The 17711-nt window shown below is 44.4% G+C and overlaps 1 protein-coding gene across 2 annotated transcripts in view; it reads left to right on the forward strand.

Moving 5' to 3' along the window:
- Positions 1 to 17711, forward strand: part of GON4L (gon-4 like) — a 3426849-nt gene that overhangs the window by 892590 nt on the left and 2516548 nt on the right. The gene's annotated exons all lie outside the window — the stretch shown is intronic.

A 17711-nucleotide genomic window follows, 5' to 3' on the forward strand; every position in this document is an offset into this window, starting at 1 on the left:
CCACCCCAAGCACAAATGCTTAAAATGGCGGGGGATCTAGTCTCCCTTATCTGGGGTAGGCAGGCCACAACTTCTAAAAGGAAAGGGCACCCTTCTCCAGAAATTGACAGAACAGGATTCTGAGGAATCTTACTATTCTGATTTTGAAGAGGAACCACAACCTCTGACTGCTTATGAGGATTCAGATGCAGAGGAATCTGTCCCTTCTGCCTCCCCTCCAGAAGACTTTTCCTTTGGGGAAACCCTTCACACCCTCCAGGAACATTTCCAATGGGAATCTCAGGACTTTCCCCAGTCTAAGAAAAGACTTAGAGAGTTTCTGGACCTGCCCCAGCACAGACCCCTGGCCATCTCCCCTATTTTAGAAGTGGTGGATGATGTTTTCCATGTATCCAGCTTAGCCCCTGACGCCCTCCCACCTGCACCCAGTATAACTGACAGGTATTTAGGAATACCGGATTCTCACAAATATCTGTATAGAAATCCTGCTGCAGACCCAGAGGTCATTGCACAGGGACCTAAAGGAGCTAAGAATAGCTCTGCCAAGAGTCCTATTCCTTCTGACAAGGATTCCAGAGCTCTGTACAGATGGGGGTAAAAACGTATACACATCTGCAACCTTAGCTATCAGAGCACTCAACTGTCAGTTCCATATGTCAAAATATCAACAACACACTTTGGAACTGTTAAAACAAAAGATTTCTACCTTTCCTGACTGTGCCAATTCAAAAGAGTTAGCAGATTGACTGCACTCTGCTTGTCAAGTGGCCAAACACTCATTACACTGTGGATATGACGCCCTAGAAGCCTCTAGCAGGGCAGCAGTGTCAGTGTCTGTAATTAGGAGACATGCTTCTGCCTATTCATGTCAAGTCTAAACCTATTGACACAGCCCTGGATACGGACCGCTTGTTTGGAGTAAAAGCAGAAGAGGTGCTTAAATAGATGGAAGACAAAGCAAAATCTATGCAAACAGTAAAATATTTTTCAGGTTCAGCAGGAACTTTCCCTCTAAACACTGGTCCTTCCTTGCACCTAGCAGACAAGGCCAAGGTAAGCTTCGCAGGGACAGACCATCCAGGCCTCTATCCCAGGGCTAGAAGAGAAGCAAACAGGGGACCACTTCCGCCCCAAAGGCAGGGAGTTCTAAACCACACTTCCAAGGCAAAAACTCCCAATGACTCCCCTCTCCCCTCTGCCCTCCCCTCACTCACCAAAATCTAGGAGGAAGACTCTCCCTCTTCAAATAAAATTGGCTTTCTGTAACAAAGGACCAGTGGGTCTTAGATAATTTTTCAGGGATACAAATTCTCCTTCAGCGAACTCCCAAATCCAAGAGGGTACCCAGACTTGCCTCTGAATCAATGGGCAGAGGCATTGAAACAGGTCCAAACTCTTAAATCCCGGGGGCAGTAGAACCTGTCCCCTCAGAACAAACAGGCAGAGGCTTTTATTCCAGACTATTCCTTGTTCCCAGAAAAGAGTGCACTTGCCGCACAATCCTGGAACTATCCATTCTGAACACCTCCCTGGTGGTGCCCAAATTCAAAATGCTAACTTTGCAGCAGCTGCTGCCTATGCTGACAAAAAATGCCTGGCTAGTGACCCTAGACCTAAAGGATGCCTACCTCCCACATCCCCATAAGGGAATCCTGCAGGAAATTCCTGTGCTTCAGAGCAGGATCACAACACTTTCAGTTTTCTCTGCTGCCCTTTGGCTTATCTACTGCACCCAGAGTAGTCACCAAATGCTTAGGCCCGGCCATAACATTTTGCAGACAGAGAAATATACAGATTTACCCATACCGGGACGACTGCCTCATTCAGGCAGAGTGCAAAGAAAAGCTGCTCCAGTACCTTCTCTTTGTCAAATCCCTCCTAACTTCCCTAGGATTTACCATCAATGAGAAGACATCAGAGCAAACTCCCACCAGGAAGATCATTTTCTTGGGAGCTCTGCTAGACACAGCATCCCAAATGGCCTTCATATCCCCAAAAAGCAGAGCTTCCTGCTTCTCTATTTTACCCAGCTGTCTTCCAGAAGTCACCTCACTGCGAGGAAGTTCAGTGAGCCCTGGGGTGCATGGCATCTTGCATCCTCCTAATCCCTCTGGCCAGGCTTCACATGAGGAAACTTCAGTGGTATCTAAAGAACCTTGGGTGTCAGCACTCTCAGTCTCTAGAGACCTCCTCCCTCTGATCCTATGTATAAGGGCCAAGTATCTCTGGTGGGCAGGGGCCTGTGCCAAGAAAAAGGGTCTTCCCTTCATCCTCTGCCCTACCGGCCAGGCCATCACCACTGACGCCTCAGACATTGCTTGGGGCACTCACCTAGCAGGCAGGTGCACCCAAGGTCTTTGGGATGCCCAGCACCTTCCCTTGCACATCAATCAGAAAGAAATGATGGCAGTACAAAAGGCTCTGACATCCTTCAAACTCCATCTCAGGCCAGGGGTTCTCCTTGTAAAAACAGACAACACCACAGTACTGTGGTATATCAACAAAGGGGGGGGGGGGCAATCCTACCCTCTATGCAGGCTAGACATGAGCCTCTGTCTGACAGCCACTTCCATGGGTCTACACCTAATTGCCCAATACCTACCAGGGGTCAACAGCACCCTGGCAGACCACCTAAGCATAACTTATGGGACCCCCACAAATGGCAGTTCCACAGGGAAATCTTTCTGCATATCTCTTAGGAATGGGGGACTCCGGAGGTGGATCTCTTTGCTTCGCACCTAAACCACCAGCTACAAAAGTTCTGTACCAGGGAGTATCACCTCCTAGTGTGGAAGGTGGATGCCTTGACCTTCCCCTGGAACTCCCTTTTTGTGCACGCGTTCCCTCCTCTGCCTCTTATTCCCAAGTACTGATCAAGATGAGAGGAGAGACCAAAGGCCATCCTCATTGCTCGAGATTGGCCCAGATAGCATTGGTTCTCCTTACTGCACAGCCTGACTTTACAGCACCCCCCCCCCCCAAGCAGCTTCCCCTGATCTCAGACCTCTTGACCCAGGTGGGGGGGGGGATACTGCACCCAAGCTTGCAGACTCTGTCTTTCAGCATAGCTTATACTTTAAAACGTAACAAGGAGTCCCTGTTAAGCAAACCGGTCCTAGACATTATCACAGAGGCCAGAAGGCCCAGCACCAGAAAATTTTACATAGGGAAATGGAAAAGATTCTGCTTCTGGAGCCAGTCCAGAGGGGTCAGTACCTCACATGCTTCCATTCCTCTTATCTTGGATTACCTGGCCATGTTACTCAAAAGTGGCCTCTCCTTCTCTTTTATTAAAATCCATGCCTCTGCCATTTCAGCCCATTACGATTCAGACCTACCCCTCTTCTCTCATCCTTTGATTAAACAATTCCTCAGAGGGGCTTCTAATGTCAGACCTCCCAGAAGGCCTCCCACGCCAGCCTGGGACCTGAACTATGTTTTAGAAAAACTAACCTTACTTCCTTTCGAACCTGCTGCTTCAAAAGAATTGAAATACCTCTCCTGGAAGACTGCCTTCCTACTCGCCATCACCTCAGCCAGAAGGGTTTCAGAACTTCAGGCACTCATGACCATTGAGCCCTTCATCATTTTCCATGGAAACAGGGTCTCCCTGAGGACTAACCCCTCCTTTATGCCCAAGGTGGTATCTGATGCGACTCTCAACCAGGCCATACACCTACCCACCTCCTTTCCCAACCCTCAAAAAAAGGGGGAAAGAATTCTGCACTCGCTAGACATGCACAGACAACTCGGATACTATCTGGACCGTATTAAACCCTTCAGAAAAACAGACCAACTACTTGTCAGCTTTGCCCCAGGGGCAGAGGGGAAGCCCATTTCCAAGCAAACCATTTCTAAACGGATATCACACTGTATTCATTTCTGCTACAGACTACATGGGAACCCCCCCCAAGTCTATTTGTACCCACACCACTAGGGATGACTTGACTTCCACAGCCTTCCTCAGAGGAGTCCCCACTAGGGACATCTTGGAAGCTGCCACCTGGACCTCTGTCCATACCTTTACAAAGCATTACCACCTACCTCTTTTCTCTAAGTCTAGGGCAGGGTTTGCCACTGCAGTTCTGCAGGGCTTGCTGACCCATGCCTAGCGCTCTAATGTGTCCTTTCCCTTCTTCTCAGCTTTGGGAATCTTCCCACAGGTGATGACTGCAACATTGAAACACGAAGAACATAGTACAGTTGTGTACACTTACCATAAATGTAGATGTAAGAGTGTATTCACTGTTGCAGTCCTGATGTTCTTCGTGTTTCACTGTTGCAGTCATTACATTTGGGTAATCTGTGTCGATTGCTGTCTCCTCTTTCATGACGTCAGGGATATAAAACATGCAGCCGACGCCATTTTCTTTAGTCTTTCTTCCCATGCAGTGCCCGAAGCAGAAGCATTTCGCAAGTGCCGGTCGGCCGACTACTGAAATATTCGAGTTTGAGTTTCAGAACCGAAGTCTTCACTAAAGCCAAGTACCCCGTTGGGGAAACTTTTTTCTTGCTTTTTACTGATGTCAGAAAAAGTTAATAATTGTATTACTTGTGGGAAGCAAATACCTCATAAGGATTTCCATTTATACTGTATTCCTTGCTTAGGCCCTGATCACAACGTGCCTGGCTGTCGGTTTTGTGCTAGATTTAACCAACACACTATTAAGCGTCGGTATATTTTTGCATCAAAGTATTTTGGAAACCGATTTAACTACCCAGAAATGTTGTCAGATAGCATAAAAAACACAAAGAAAAGGACAAAGAAAGGCGGTCAAGATCCAAAACCGACGACGAAGCTTCTCCTATGCCAGTTGCCAGTTCGCCTGTACTCAGTGAGGCGCTTTCGCAGCCCCTGATACCTGCTACCTTCGAGTCACAGGCCTCTACCGACACCCATGTGGAGTCCGGCATGCTGCAAGATAATCAAGGTACTGGACCGACGGATGTGTCTCCCTCGGATGGGACCAGAGCCGCTGAGCAGGCACCAGCTTCTGAGGGTGTATTCAGACCTCAACATTTGTATATCAAACTGAGGACAGCTGCAAGACCAAAGACAAAAGCAACTTCTAAAACTAAAAAAATGATGCATGCGCCACATGCACAGGCCTCTATGCCTAAAAAACAGGTGATCAAAATGGCTGAAGACCTTATTACCTTGATCAGGGGTACCCATCCCCCTCCTGATAAGAGGCCTAGGCAAGACACTGATTATGAATCTTCAGATCAGGTTTCTATTTCTTCTGATCAGGAATTATCTATACCTCCCTATGAGGATTCTGATGCTGAGGAGTCTATTCCATCTGCATCTCCTCCTGAGGATTATTCATTTGGAGAAACCTTGCATACTTTGAGGGAACATTTCCACTGGGAGAGTCAAGACTTCTCAGAATCAAAAAAGAGGCTCAGGGATTTCCTTCTTCTCCCTCAGCACAGGCCTTTAGCCATTCCCCGATTTAGACATTGTGGATGATGTGCTTTCGGAGTCAAGCTTGTCCCCTGACTCCTTACCTCCAGCTCCCCGTAAGCCTGACAGATGTTACAGGGTCGCTGACTCACATAAAGTTTTATTTAGAAACCCTGCTGCTGATCCTGAAACTATTTCACAGGGTCCAAAGGGAGTTAAGTACTCAACAGCAAAAAATCCTACCCCCTCTGACAGAGACTCAAGGGCACTGGACAGATGGGGAAAAAAGGTTTATACATCTGCAACCTTGGCAATCAGGGCCTTAAACTGTCAATTTCATATGCTTAAGTACCAACAGCATGTTATGGGATTGCTGAAACAGAAAATGATGTTGATTTCAGAATGTGCTGAAAGTAAAGAATTGCAGGAATTATTGCATGCAGCTGAACAAGTTGGTAAGCATACTTTGCAATGTGGTTTTGATTCCTTAGAGGCCTCCTACAGGGCCGCAGTTACTGGATCTGTGATTAGGAGGCATGCCTGGTTAAAGGAACAAAATGTACCTGATCATGTTAAAGCTAAATTTCTAGATGCACCTTTACAGCATGATTCTCTGTTTGGTATTAAGGCAGAAGAGGTTTTAAAGAAAATGGAAGACAAAGCTAAGTCTATGCAAACTGTTAAAGATTTCTTACAAGTGCAGCCACCAAGATTCAGTAGGCACTGGCCTACCAAAAATTGGTCCTTTCCTGTGTCAGACAGAGCTCAAAGGGGCAAATCCAGATGCCCTAAGGGTTCCAGATACCAGGAGCAAGATTCATGCAGGTCAAAGCAATGGGGAGCTTCCACCTCCAAATCTGGAGGAGGTAAAGCGCAAACCTACAGAAAGCAACCCAATGACTTCCCTCTGCCTACAACAAGCACTTATCTGTTGGCAGCACCCATAGGGGGAAAATTAGCACTTTTTGCTCAAAATTGGCAGTTAGTAACCCAGGACAAGTGGGTACTAAACATCGTATCACAGGGATACAGATTCCATTTCCACACTCTGCCAATGGCAAATGGTTGGCCAGATCTGCCAAAAAATCAATGGGCAGAGGCACAGAAACAGGTTACGTCCCTCATAGATACGGGGGCCATTCAGACAGTACCAGAACAGGAAAAAGGACAAGGTTTTTACTCAAGACTGTTCTTGGTACCCAGAAAGGACAAGGCCTGGCGGCCAATACTGGATTTATCAGTTTTGAACACAATGGTGCTGCGGTAGTGTTGTCTCTTCTCAGCAAGACATTGTCCCGTTTGCTTCTCAGCTAGAGCGTCTTTTGTGTGGAGGCATGCATGAATGGGCATGCCTTCGTTAAAGGTTGTGCGTCAGGGCTGGTAACTCGGCACGTAAAAATCCACTACCAAACATTAGCAGACTGGAGTTCCACTGTGGCGACCCCTAACCGGGATAAGCCGAAAGACGCAACAACAACAACCTGGACATTCCAAAATTCAAAATGCTGACTTTGCAGCAGCTTCTGCCCATGCTGGGCAAGAATGCTTAGCTGGTGACTTTAGACCTAAAAGAGGCATACCTGCATGTCCCAATAAGACAATTGTGCAGATACCTCAGATTCATAGCTGGCTCAATGCATTACCAATTCTCTGCACTGCCCTTTGGCTTATCTACTGCGCCCAGGGTCTTTACAAAGTGCCTGGCACCAGTAATTGCATTTTGCAGACAAAGAAGTATACAAATATGCCCTTACTTGGACGACTGTCTCATTCAAGCAGATAACAAGGACATTCTTCTTTGACACCTGGCGTTTGTGAAAAGGCTTCTAACATGCCTAGGGTACACAATAAATGAAAAGAAATCACAACTGATACCCTCTCAAAAGATAACATTCCTGGGTGCAAGCTTGAATACAACTGCCCAGATGACTTACCTCATGCCAGACAAGCAAAGGCAACTATCTACTTCAAACAGATGGCAACAAAAACCCAGTTATCTGCAAGACAAATTCTGCAGGCTCTGGGCTTCATGACATCCTGCATCCTTCTAATTCCATATGCAAGACTGCATATGAGGAAACTTCAATGGTACCTAAAAAGTTTATGGAGTCAACATTCTCACAGTCTGGAAGTCCGTGATTCTTCTCATTCCCTGCCTGCAACAGGAGTTTCTATGGTGGGCAAAGGCATGTCACCAAAACATGGGACGGCCATTCACTCTACCCCCTGCCAGCCAAACCATAACAACAGGCACATCAGATTATGCCTGGAGGGCCCACATGGCAGGAAGATGCATTCAGGGCTTATGGTCACCAAAACAAACGTATCTGCATATCAACCAGAAAGAGATGCTAGCTGTTCAAAATGCCCTAACAGCCTTCAAGGACTTACTTCATCCAGGATGACTGATAAAGACGGACAACACCACAGTCATGTGGTATATAAACAAGCAAGGGGGCACACACTCATACCCCCCCTGCAGATTAGCCATGTCACTGTGGAACACAGCTTTGACCTACCAAATACATCTTCAAGCTCAATTCCTGCCAAGAAAACAAAACACTCTGGCAGATGATTTAAGCAGAAACCTTATGGATCCTCACGAGTGGAAATTAAATCCACAAGTCTTTAGCATGATAACAGAGAAATGGGGGAGCCCAGACGTAGATCTATTTGCCTCTCCTCAAAATTATCAACCGAAAAGATTCTGCACAAGGACTTATCACAGACAAGCATGGAAAGTGGACGCCCTATCCTTCAGTTGGAAAAACTTATCAGTTTACGCCTTTCCTCCTCTGCCTCTTCTCCCCAAGGTCCTCCAAAAGTCAGACAAGAGAAACCAAAGATGATACTAATTGCCCTGGACTGGCCCCGCCAATACTGGTACCCAATCCTAAGGAACTTGTCTCAATACCCAGCTTGGACCTTGCCTCAAAGACCACAACTACTCTCCCAGCAAAACAAACAGATCCTGCACAATCAACTACAGACTCTGAACCTGGCAGCATGGCTGATCATGTAGTCATACAAATAACACCTCTCAGTAAAGCTGTGATGGATGTCATTTTGGAAGCCAGAAGGCCTAGTACAAGAAAATATTATGCTGACAAATGGAAGAGGTTCTGTGCTTGGAATCGAGCACAAGGAACTGATACAGCAGAATCAAATATTCCTCATATATTGCAATACTTAACTGAGATGCTTGACTAAGGCCCATCTTTCTCATCAATTAAAATCCATGCCTCTGCCATTTCGGCTCATTACAATACAGAGCCACCAATCTTTTCTCATCCTTTACTAAAGCAGTATCTTAGAGGAGCCAAAAATTTAAGGCCTCCTAGAAGATCACCATCGCCTGCATGGGACCTCAATTATGTGTTGGAAAAGCTCACCCTGGCTCCATTTGAACCAGCTGCTACTGCTGATATAAAGTTCTTACCATGGAAAACAGCTCTGCTACTAGCTTCAGCAAGAAGAGTTTCAGAGCTACAGGCCCTCTTGGCTATAGAGCCTTTTATCATATTTTACCCAGACAGGGCATCTCTGAGGACAAATCCTACTTTTATGCCTAAGGTGGTTTCCAGCGTGGCTCTTAACCAAACAATACATCTGCCAACCTTTTTATCCAAGTCCGCAGAACAAGGGGGAGAGAATTCTGCATTCCGTGGACGTACACAGACAGCTAAGATTCTACTTAAGCAGAACTAAAGCTCTAAGAAAAACTGAGCAATTACTAGTGACATATGCTGCAGGATCAGAGGGCAAGGCTATTTCAAAGCAGACAATTTCAAAGTGGATAAGCCACTGCATCTGTTTCTGCTACTTACACCATGGTAAACCTGTGCCCAAGGGCATTAGGTCTCATTCCACCAGAGCTGCAGCTACTTCAACAGCCTTTTTAAGGGGAGTACCAACCAAAGGCATTCTAGAGGCTGCTACTTGGAGTTCTGTTTACACCTTTGCAAAGCATTATCATTTGCCTCTTTACTCTAAATCCAGAGCAGGCTTTGCCACTGCTGTTCTGCAGGGCCTTATAGCCGCTCCAAATGCTATTTAGCTCCAGCCCCCCAACCATAGCTTTGGGATTCTACCCAAATGTAATAACTGCAACAGTGAAACACGAAGAACATAGTACAGTTGTGTACACTTACCATAAATGTAGATGTTCGAGTGTATTCACTGTTGCAGTCCAGGTTACGCACCCGCCATCCCCCTGTCATTCTGGAGTTTATCTTTCCTTCTCTATCTTCTACAACCTATGTGGTGTATTTGCTTGTAGATGAAAGTAAAGTTTATATTGATGCATATATCTATATATATATATATATATATATATATATATATATATATATATATATATATATATGCTACCTTTTTGGGGGCACCTGACATCGGGGCAAGAAAAACTAAAGAAAATGGCGTCGGCTGCATGTTTTTATACCCCTGACTTCATGGAAGAGGAGACAGCAACTGACACAGGACTCAAGACTTTGGAATTGAGGCCGACTGAGGGCAACCTGCCAGCAGATTACCCAAATGTAATGACTGCAACAGTGAATACACTCGAACATCTACATTTATGATAGGTGTACTCAACTGTACTTTTCCCCTCCCTTCATCTCCCTTATATCCTCTTTCCCTAGGGGGACATAAGCTTCCCACGGTGGCTTTTAGCCACCATTACCACTTTACCTTATTTCCTTGTGCTTCGGACTGGTTAGGGCAAGAAAAAACTGATGTAATGACTTTGGCTGCCTTGCTTTATAGCACTGGCGACCTGACATCAGACAAAAGTTGACTGCAGTGACGCAAAAAAACATTGACTGGTATTCGGGCCAGCCGAGAGCTAACCACAGCAGGGCTCACCCACAGGTGATGACTGCAACAGTGAATACACTCGAACATCTATATTTATTGTAAGTGTACACAACTGTACTTTATTCAATATACTCAAGGTATAACATGGCAGGCTTAATTTGTTACAAATTACAGTACACTTTACATAATTATTGTGCATTACATAAAATGCAAAGGTATTGACCTAAAATACAGAAAGCTTAAGTTTAGTAAACTATTAAAATATGTTATGTAAAGAATATGTAGTAATTGTTCTTCAGTGCACTCAAGGAATACAGGGCAGGCTTAATTTGTTAATTAGTGTACAGATTACAGTGCAGTTTACATAATAACTGTACATTCGTCAGAAATTTAGGACACTAACAGACAATGCAAAGGTATAGACTTAAAATACGGAAAGTATAGATTTTAGTAAACTATTATAGCTCATAAATATTCATAAAAGTTAAAAAAGGTAAGTAGCACTATAGAACAAATTTAAATAAAAATTTATAGACACAAGTTAACACAGAATATGGTAATTATGTTTCAGGACCACTTATAAAGTTATATTTTTAGTGCAAAGTTCAATTAGTCTTCAAAAAATAGCCATCATTCTTGCTTGATGGGCTATACAATATGCGGCACCAAAAAAGCTGCCAAGAAGGGGATTCCTGTATATCTGATGCAGTGAAAGGCGATTAAGGTAAAGGGTATAACAGAGGTGAGCCAGGTGAGCTCAACGGTTAAGGCAAATCTGGCAAAGATCCAAGACATGCAGGAAAATGCTAATAAAAGGGCACAATGCAAAGTTACCAGTCCATTTTCAGGAGTAAGGTTGTATGTGTACAAACAAAACAAGGGTCACTTTTGCCCTACATACCAAAGATTATTGGATAAGCAGCTGATAAAGTACAACGATCAGCTACTAGGTTATGCAGGTTTTCAAAAATTTGGCCCATCATAAAGTATAACTTTTGGGATCCTCAGCTGAAAACTTTATGTAATAAAATTCTGGAGGAGTATATAATATGACTGCAGACTAACCCTGCATTAAAAAAAAAATCTCAGTTGCAGACAGTGCCAGTTTCGGAGGAAGCATGGTACAGCATACAGATACATTTTGCAGGACCTCTACTTGCAGCAAAAGGGGGTTAAATGGTGTACAGGTTTTAAATACATCACTCATACATCAAAACTTAGACTTAAAGGCTCTAAAGACTATATATCTGGGTAATATAAAAATCAAACCATAAAGTTAAGTGACTTCAATCCAAACAGTCCATGAATGCTCAAGTGACACCTAGTGGTCAAAATTCAAACTGCAGGTTTACCAAATATATATTTTATATATATATATATATATATATATATATATATATATATATATATATATTCAAATTCTGAGACAGGTAGCATAAAGCTGTATACAGTAGTTAGCAATATAAATGTAACGTAACTACAGAAGTAGGTCCCAGTAGACTTTCGTCAGGGACCTTTGGGGCAACTGTTAGATTAGGGACTTCCATTTTAGCTTTCTTCCTTTACACTAATGAATACTCTTCGCCTTTATTGACTTATCCTTAAGGAACCAAAAGACCGTGTTATTGCAATTTAAATATATGTATTAATCCCCGGTGGTGCAGTGGTAGCATTGTTGCCTCACAGCAAGAGGTTCTCCGTTCGATTCTCGGCAGGAGTGCAGGGAGTGCCTTCTGTGTGGAGTCTGCATGTCCTGCCCTCGGTTGGGTGGGCGTTCGAAAGACATGCGTAAATGGGTGTGCCTTCGTTGAAGGTTGGACGTCGAGCTGGCACCTCTGCGTTCATGAAAATCTACTGCCAATCATTAGTGGACCAGAGTTCCGCTGTGGTGACCCCTAACCGGGAAAAGCCGAAAGACAACAACATTGCAGTTTAAATATATGTGTATAGTAACATCTCTTGTACATTATCTTTTACTATTTGTGTTATGCTAATGCTGAGTACTGTATTTTTTATTAACAATGGCTGTTTTAAGCTTGGACTGTTGCAACATTCTATATTGTGTTTTGTATATGTCTTGGAGCTTTTCTCCCCGGGCCTCTACTGAAAATGGACATGTATCCAGTTAGACTAGCTCAGTCAACAAATGTAAAATAAAATAAATAAATAAATAAATAAAATAAAGTAGTCATTAGACAGGCTAAAGGGTAAAATAAATTGTTTCATTTATGCATAAAAGACAGTTAAGTAGAAAGAAAAGATGAGCATGAAGTGTGCAGACAGAATGTTCTTCTCTCAAGGGAAAGATACAATCTTGCTAGCTACAGAATGTTCTTTAACGTAATGTTGCACATACAAGACAAAGTATGAGACCAAGGTTAGAAAAAGTAAATAAGGAAAATTACTGGACTGAAGCAGTATAATTTGTTGTGTTCAGGACAGCAGTTCAGTTAAGGTTTGTAACTTCATTTGACCTGTTACCTCAGAAAAGATTACAGACACTCGAGCCTGAGTACAGAAGGCAGGTCATATAAAGACTATGTTAGTTTACGTTGTGCAGGACAATCAGAATATGAGGTGCATTAACTTTGAATACTAATTGTTTATCAGTACTGTTAATGAAGACAGTATTCATATACTGTGAACATTTAATAATAGCTAGTGAAAAAAAATCAAAAAATTAGCACAAAGCTACTTAAAGTTATCTAATACTTCAGCCATGTTGCCAGAATCTCACTTTATATAAAAGCTTTTAGATTATTTAGGGTCAAAGGGACTCCTAGTGAACAGCACAGCTTTACTTTTACTGGCATTTAGGAAGCACCTCAACTAAGTTAGTCATTCTTGAAATTTAGCAAAGGTGTTCTGGAAATGCAAGATGACTTCAGGTACTGAATTTTCAGAAAAAGGATTGAATTACTTCTATAGTGGTTAAGCTCTTCTGGCTGGGAATTTACTGACTTGCTGTTCACAGTGATGTTAGAGGAGGAGACCCAAGATAGACCATCGATGGATGACTACCAACTTGAACAGATTCTAATTGTGTGATATAGATCCATTCCACTAAACTTGAATGGCTTCTTCTTGGTAGACCATAGGTTCATAGGTTCGTACTAGGCTATCTGCCCTAAGGCATTTATAAGCCTAGCCAGAGTGTATGTGGCTTACACCACCCCTTAGGATGAGAATACTACGCCCTTTTAGGGTTTAGTTTACTCTGCCTCTGTCTAGTAGTGACACAGGGATGACCCCCGGGGTAAACCTACGATCTCCCATCCACTCGTCGAGATTTCTCTTGAATAGAGTCAGTGAGGGGCTCTGCCTAACATGGACTGGGATTCTGTTCCAGAGTGTAGGGAGCCTCTGGGTTATGAATCTGTCCCTCCAGCACATCCTATTTATTTCTGTATTGAGGTTTAAGTCACTTGTTCTTGTGGCTCTGATGGATTCGGATTTTCTGAGGTGGAGCATGTCCATTAATTCAGGATTGGACATGGCCTTGTACGTCAGGCACAGATCACCTCTGAGTAGGCGGTATGCGACTGAATAGAGCTGGAGCTTTTTCAGTCGGGCGGCATATGACATATGTTTAAGACCCTTTATCCTCTTGGTGAGGAACTTTTGGGGTCTTTCCAACTGCTGCAGGTGTCGAGTGAGATACATCCCAAATGGGGCATTGTACTCAATCATTGGCCTGATGAGAGAAGAGTACAGGGGCACAATGACCTCTCTTGATCTAGATGTGAAACCCTTCATGATAAGGTGGGCAATATAGAAGGTCTTCCTAACCACTTTGGCAATGTGAGTGTCAAATGAGAGGTTACTGTCAACCTGGGTCCCTAGGTCCCTGATTACCTCTTCCGTACTTAATGGATTACCGCCTATGTGGTAATTTGTCGGTACCTTGTTTTTCCCAAAGGGTATGACTATACACTTTTTGGCGTTCAGCCTTAAGGCCATGGCTCTGGCACCAATTATCCGTTTCTATGAGGCCTCTCTGAAGGATGTTTGTGTCCGCTGGAGTATCAATTATGGCACCCAGTTTGCAGTCATCTGCGAACTTTGTCAGCCACAATCCTCCTATGTTTGCCTGTACCTCGGAAAAATAAATGCCGAACAAGAGGGGTCCCAGGACTGAGCCCTGTGGGACACCGCTTGTGACTGGCTTAGAGTCTGACATAGCTCCAGCAACTCTGACCCTGTGGGTTCTGTCCTTGAGCCAGTTTGCAACCCATCTTGTGACATATGGGTTTACATTTAAGCTGGTTTGTCTATGATGCCCGAGTGGGGTATTGTGTCAAAGGCTTTTGCAAGGTCAAGGTAGGCTGTGTGAACTGCCTTACCCTCATCAATGGCCTTAGTGACTTTTTCAAAAAAGTCGACCAAGTTCAAAAGGCAGGATCTGCCCTTGACAAAGCCAAATTGGGTAGGATCCAATGTCTGTAGGTCCCCAATGTCTTTGTTTATGAGTTCCATAATGATCCTCTCCATAGCTTTGCAGACCAGGCTCGTCAAGCTTATGGGGCGGTAATTTCCAGGGTCCGTAGAAGCACCGCCTTTGTGAAGTGGGACCACTGTTGCCGTACGCCACTCTTTGAGTACATATCCTGTAGTAAGGCTAAGATTAAACAGCAGCCTTATGTGTGGGTTTAGTTCCTCTTGGAGTTCATGTAGCACACAGCCCGGGACACCATCCGGTCCCATTGATGCTGTGTTTTTAGCTTTAGAGAGGGTGGCTCTCACCTGGGCATCTGAGATGTTAGGGAGGCTACACTCTGCTGGGATAGTTATTTCTCCTTTTGGGGGGGAAGGGAGGAGAAATTTGCACTGAACCTGTCTGCCAGAATGTTGGCAATGTCAGTGGGTTCAGTGTATTTTGTGTCATTTTGGACTAACTCTGAGCATATCTGGGAGTTTCCACCCAGGTTTCTAAAAGAAGGCCTTGTGATTTTCTTTTGTGTCTTTTGCGATTTTTCTCTCAAAGTTGGCCTTGGATGATTTTATGAGTGATCGTAGTTTTTTGCTAGTACTGATCAGAGATGCCTTCCCTTTTAGGGATTTTGCTCAGTCATGTAGTAGCTTCCTCCTCCTGTTGTAAAGTTTGTTTATGGCTGGGGTCCACCAGACCGGGCACCTGCCTTTGGGGGAATGGGTCTTGGTTTTATTTGGGATTGCATGATCCATGCATTCTTGAAGGTGCCCATAGAAGGCATTTGCAAAGGATTCAGCAGTGTGGGTTGTGGTTTCCACTGGCCCAGGGGCCTTGAAGGATACCACTTCAGTCTTAAGAAGTGTGAAGTTTGCTTTTGAGAAGTTCTTCACTGTGGTCTTTTGTGCAGGGGGTGGGGGCGGGATGTGGATTTCCAGTGAGATTAATTTATGGTCTGATCTTACCAAAGAGGGATATACTTCCGGTGTGGAGCATTTTGTCCCCATGTTTGTGATGATCAGGTCTAGTATATTGTCTCCTCTTGTGGAATGGTGACTAGTTGTTCCATTACATTTGAGTTTATGAATTCTAGGAACCTTTGGGCTAGGGTGTTGGGGCTTGAGTAATGTTCCCAGTCTATGTTTGGGTAGTTTAAGTCTCCCAAAATGATGGTATTTGGAGAGACATTCATACTCTCCAGTGTCTTCAGGAAGGCTGTGTGGGGTTCCGGAGTTTGAGAGGGTGGTCTGTAGCATGCTACAAACTGTAATGCAGTTTTGCCTATGGTTAGTTGCACCTGGATAGTCTCTGATGCTTCGTGCGTTGCCACTAACCTGGAGGTGTGGGTATCTTTGATAAAAATGGATACTCCCCCTCCTTTTGTGGTTTGGTCCAAGTTTTGGGGCCGGAAAGCATGATATGAGGTAAAACCTGATAGTGCTGGGGTGCTCTCAGGAGCCTTGAACCAGGTTTCAGTCACTGCACAGACATCGATGTTCTCCATACTGAGGAGGGCTTCGGTGCATCTTGAGGTTTAGACTTCTGGCATTGAGCAGCATTACCCTTAGTTTTTTTCCACTTGTGTTTTCTAGGGAGGTAGGTTTGTCATTTGAGCCTTGCCTAAAAAGGCACTATGGGGGTGGCAAGAGCCTTGGCCAATATCCGGAAGCCCAGGGTGACGGGTGCAAGCCATCCTTGCGAAGCAGCGTGGCTTGTCAAGCATGTCATCCCAAGCAGACAGACATTGGATCCCTTAGAATGACACCAGTAATTAAGCCAATTGTTAAAACTGATCATTTTGTCTTTGTACTGTGGCATCATTCTTGGTGAGGGTAAGATGCTGCTCAGGGTCAGGGTCATACCGGCCTGGGCTACATAATCAGAGAGCTCCTCTATGTCTCTTTTCATGTAGTCCAGGGAGGTACGTCTCAGGTCGTTCACACCGGCATGTACAATGACTGAGTCATATTTGTACTTGCTGTGGAGTGACCTGAGTGCTTGTGTTATGTGGCGGATTCTAGCTCCCGACAGGCAGCTTACTGTGACTTTTTCCTTGTTCAGTCTGGTGAGCGGGACGTCAGTGTGTCTGACTATGGAGTCACCTATTACAAGTGTGTCTGGCATGTTGTTAGGCCTTAAGGGCTGTGACTGTTTAGCACACTGACTTTGTGAACTATGTGTTGCATGTGCTATGTCTTGAGGTGGTGGTTGCTTGGGTGTCTGCTTTGGAGGCCTCTGTTGTTTTGGTAGATTTTTAATCAGCGCCTCCGAGTATGTTTTTGTGCGTTTATGTGTTTGCTTTGCTGTTGTGATAGTTCTATGTGAGACTGGGTTTGTGGTGTGCGTGGTTACCTTCTCCTCTTGACTGGTCTTGCCAGTACTGAGTTGAGAGAGCTCAGCCTCCAGTATGGCTATATAGTTGCATCTCTCGCATATATTTGTATTTGTTGGGAGGAGGAGAGGGTTGTCTGTGTACATGAGGCAATTGTAACATTGCCTCAAGATTCCCAGATTCACCAGCTGAACAGGAGAGGACGCCAGCAACTGACCCTTCGACATGCTAGAAATAGTGAAAAAGATTGCTGTGTAACTGAGTCAGAAAGGACCTATAGGGAGATGTGTACTCAACAGAATTTAGGTGAATGAAGTACTTTCTTTTGTTTGAGTGCTTTACCTGTTGCTTTGAATAGTTGTTAGGTGCATATATGCATGAACAACATATGTGTTTTCTTTTAACAATTCATGTTTGCGTTGAGGCACACACACGTTTACTGGCACAAATTCCACAGGTAAATAGTAGGTAGTCAGTCTGCAGACTATTGTATGCCTAGCCAATAACCAGTGACCAAAGGTGATAACCAAACCCTGTAGCTTGTGCTTGTGAGGTAGACACCTTAACTATTAAGCCATCCCCCCAACCCAGTGAAACCGCATCCAGCCAGGGACTTGTAGGCATTCCCAAACCATTCTAGGCCCTCTCAGGAGGATCAAGATACTATTCAGATTTGATAATTCTGGTTTTGGAATAGTACTTCGATTAGAGGCAAGGCAAACTAA

Source organism: Protopterus annectens, chromosome 8.part0, assembly GCF_019279795.1.
Source record: "Protopterus annectens isolate FY-2018-M chromosome 8.part0, PAN1.0, whole genome shotgun sequence".
Lineage (NCBI taxonomy): Eukaryota > Metazoa > Chordata > Ceratodontiformes > Protopteridae > Protopterus > Protopterus annectens.